Below are 4,769 nucleotides of genomic sequence, written 5' to 3' on the forward strand. Positions count from 1 at the left end.
ATGCCACTCTTTAAAAAGGAAAAAAGGAGTAATCAGCTGTGACACGAAAAAAAACGAATCCTTTTGTAGCTCATCATTTATTGGCAAAGATAGAAAAGGTCAATATGAAGGAGGAGAAAGAAACAATAGTAACGTGGTCCCGGGCATCTAGCATTCTACCCACAATGGTTGGCCATACAATCGCGATTCATAATGGAAAGGAACATATACCTATTTACATAACAAATCCTATGGTAGGTCGCAAATTGGGGGAATTCGTGCCTACTCGGCATTTCACGAGTTATGAAAATGCAAGAAAGGATACTAAATCTCGTCGTTAACTGAATTCTGAATAGAAAGATTAAGAAGAAAAAAAGATTCAAAATAAAGTAAAGGTAGGCGGGGAATAACCTTATTTATGACAAGTTTCAAACTAGTAAAGTATATCCCTAGGATAAAGAAGAAGAAAAGTGGGCTAAGGAAACTCGCAAGGAAAGTTCCAACCGATCGTCTACTTAAGTTCGAGAGAGTTTTCAAAGCACAAAAACGTATCCCTATGTCTGTTTTCAAAGCACAAAGAGTTCTTGACGAGATTCGCTGGCGTTACTACGAGGAAACTGTTATGATACTGAACCTCATGCCCTATCGAGCATCTTATCCCATCTTAAAGTTGGTTTATTCGGCAGCCGCAAATGCTACTCATTATAGGGATTTCGACAAAGCGAATTTATTTATTACTAAAGCCGAAGTCAGTAGGAGTACTATTATGAAGAAATTCAGACCTCGAGCTCGAGGACGTAGTTTCCCCATAAAAAAAAGCATGTGTCATATAACAATTGTACTAAATATAGTAAAGAAATCTAAATAACCTTTAGATCCATCTAAGATTTCGATTCCCAGTAAAAAAAATATAGAATAGAAAAATATGGGACAAAAAATAAATCCACTCGGTTTCAGACTTGGTACAACCCAAAAACACCATTCCTTTTGGTTCGCACAACCAAAAAATTATTCTGAAGGTCTACAGGAAGATAAAAAAATAAGGGATTGTATCAAGAACTATATACAAAAGAATAGGAAAAAGGGCTCGAATAGAAAAATAGAATCAGACTCAAGTTCCGAAGTAATTACACATAATAGAAAAAATGGACTCAGGTTCAAGTTCCGAAGTAATTACACATATAGAAATCCAAAAAGAAATCGATACGATCCACGTCATAATCCATATTGGATTCCCAAATTTATTAAAGAAAAAAGGAGCAATCGAAGAATTAGAGAAAGATCTACAAAAGGAAATTAACTCTGTAAACCAGAGATTTAATATTTCTATCGAAAAAGTTAAAGAACCTTATAGACAGCCTAACATTCTTGCAGAATATATAGCTTTCCAATTAAAAAATAGAGTTTCATTCCGAAAGGCAATGAAAAAAGCCATTGAATTAACTAAAAAAGCAGATATAAGGGGAGTAAAAGTAAAAATTGCGGGTCGTCTCGGAGGAAAAGAAATTGCACGCGCCGAATCTATTAAAAAGGGTAGACTTCCCCTCCAAACAATTCGCGCTAAAATTGATTATTGCTGCTATCCAATTCGGACTATCTATGGAGTATTAGGTGTAAAAATTTGGATATTCGTAGACGAAGAATAAGTAATCTTGTCTTCGGATTCTGTCCATTGATAGAATAAAAAATGACAAGAGACTTTTTTCCTGAAATCCCTGCAAAAGAAGAAATTATACCTCTTTCTATAAGATTTAATGAAAATTGATAAATCATTTAATATAATTGCTATGCTTAGTGTGTGACTCGTTATTTTTTTCTTTTTTTTAAGAAAAAAACTTAGTAATTATAGAAAATTAACTAATAACCAACCTATTGCTTCGTATTGTCGAGATCCTAACTAAGAAACAGTCACTATATGAATAAATACCTCTATCATAACATAAATGAGTAGATGTGTCATATAGTTGTAGCAACTGCAATTTTTTCTCTAAAAAAGAAAAGGGATTCTAGGTTGTGAAGCAAAACTAAAGGGATGTGGATAAAGGGAGGGATGATAGAAAGAAGGAAGAGGAAATAAATAAGATATAGGATTCCACTATGTATGGTCTATGAATTACATCATAAAAGGCAATGTGATAAAGCATCAATATAATAAAAATAATAGAGAATTAAAAATTGTAACTTGAAACAAGAACTACAAATTTAAAGCAATAATAAAGAGCCGCCCGGGTTAATAAAACTGAGAAAATTAACTCGGAAAGAAATTTTTTGGAAGCTCCGTTGCGGGATTCAGACCTAACCATTCAAGGAGAAGCAGTGGGAACGACAGAACCTATGATTCCATAGGATTTTATTGAAAAGAATCCTAACACTTCATTGGGTGGGATGGCGGAACAAACCAAAAAAATTGTCTTATTTGGTAAGTTTATAAATTAACAAATAAGACAGGAAAGAGTAAATATTCGCCCGCGAAATTCTTATTGAATTAGAATACTTTACCGCGATTCAATAAGAGTAAAAATAAGGATTTTTTTAAGAAGGATTACATTATCTATAAATATAGAATTTAGATAAATATACACACACATCTGGATATATTCTAGATCTTCTTTTTTGACTATATATTATATTTTTCTGTTTTAACAAATTCAATATAAAAAAAACCGAACTTTTTCTATTATCTATTAATGTGTATCTATCCGTACCGTAATATTTTGGAATATTATGAATTAGAGAAATTTACATGCTTTCTGATTCCATTCGCGAGGAGCTGGATGAGAAGAAACTCTCATGTCCAGTTTTGCAGTAGAGATGGAACTAAGAAAGAGAACCATCGACTATAACCCCAAAAGAACCAGATTTCGCAAACAACATAGAGGAAGAATGAAAGGAAAATCCTGCCGAGGCAATCGTATTTGTTTTGGTAGATATGCTCTTCAAGCACTTGAACCCGCTTGGATCACGGCGAGACAGATAGAAGCAGGACGAAGAGCAATAACACGATATGCACGTCGTGGTGGAAAAATATGGGTACGTATATTTCCCGACAAACCGGTTACACTAAGACCCACGGAAACACGTATGGGCTCGGGAAAGGGGTCCCCCGAATATTGGGTATCCGTTGTTAAACCTGGTCGTATACTTTATGAAATGGGGGGAGTATCTGAAACTGTAGCTAGAGCAGCTATCTCCATAGCTGCCAGTAAAATGCCCATACGAAGTCAATTTATTCGATTAGAGATATAGAACCCTAAAAGGGGTATGGAAGATAAAAAAAAATGCTCGGTTTTTCTTTCTGGAAAGACAATATTTCTTTCATCCTTTTGCATTGAAATAACAAATTGAAATCAAAATAATATGATTCAACCTCAGACCCTTTTAAATGTAGCAGATAATAGTGGAGCTCGAAAATTGATGTGTATTCGAGTCATAGGAGCTGCTGGTAATCAGCGATATGCTCGTATTGGTGATGTTATTGTTGCTGTAATCAAAGACGCATTGCCCCAAATGCCTCTAGAAAGATCCGAAGTAATTCGAGCTGTAATTGTACGTACATGTAAAGAGTTCAAATGCGAAGACGGTATAATAATCCGCTATGATGACAATGCTGCGGTTATAATTGATCAAAAAGGCAATCCAAAAGGAACTCGAGTTTTTGGCGCGATTGCCGAGGAATTGAGAGAATTGAATTTTACCAAAATAGTTTCATTAGCTCCTGAAGTATTATAAATACTAGTAGGCGAAATTGAGACCAAAGAATTAATTTAGTAGATTGTGTTTTACGTATATGTTTTAAAATCCAAAATGAAAAAAAAAAAAAGAAAACATGTTGATTATAGAAAAATTAGGAGGAACCTAGAATTAGAGTCTTATGGGCAAGGACACTATTGCTGATTTACTAACCTCTATAAGAAATGCGGACATGAATAAAAAAGGAACAGTTCGAGTAGTATCTACAAATATTACCGAAAACATTGTTAAAATACTTCTACGAGAGGGTTTTATTGAAAGTGTTCGGAAACATCAGGAACGTAACAGATATTTCTTGGTTTCAACTTTGCGACATCAAAAGAGAAAGACTATAAAAGGAATATATAGAACAAGAACCTTTTTAAAGCGTATCAGCCGACCCGGCTTACGAATTTATACCAACTATCAAGGAATTCCTAAAGTTTTGGGTGGAATGGGAATTGCTATTCTTTCTACTTCTCGAGGAATAATGACAGATCGAGAAGCTCGACTAAACAGAATTGGGGGAGAAGTCTTATGTTATATATGGTAATCGCCCCGCCTATAGTGCTCGAATTCTATCTCGCCCTTCCTATTTTTAAAATAAAAATAGAAAAATAGGAGAAAAAAAATATGACAGAAAAAAAAAATAGGAGAGAAAAAAAAAACCCGAGAGAAGCAAAAGTAACTTTCGAAGGTTTAGTTACGGAAGCCCTACCCAATGGAATGTTCCGCGTTCGGCTAGAGAATGACACCATCATCCTAGGCTATATTTCAGGAAAGATACGGTCTAGTTCTATACGAATACTGATGGGGGATAGGGTCAAAATTGAAGTAAGTCGTTATGATTCAAGCAAGGGACGTATAATTTATAGACTTCCCCATAAGGATTCGAAGCGTATCGAAGACTCGAAGGATAGCGAAGATTTGAAGGATAGCGAAGATTTGAAGGATACCAAAGATTCAAAGGATTAGGTTTTTCTTTTTTTTTCTAGGGTAATAAATTCTAAGTTCTAAAATTCAAGCGAAGAGACTTATTTTTTCCAAAAGATTAGATTCAT

This window comes from Triticum urartu, unplaced genomic scaffold (assembly GCF_056163025.1).
Source record: "Triticum urartu cultivar PI428250 unplaced genomic scaffold, HENAU_Tu73 scaffold1, whole genome shotgun sequence".
Lineage (NCBI taxonomy): Eukaryota > Viridiplantae > Streptophyta > Magnoliopsida > Poales > Poaceae > Triticum > Triticum urartu.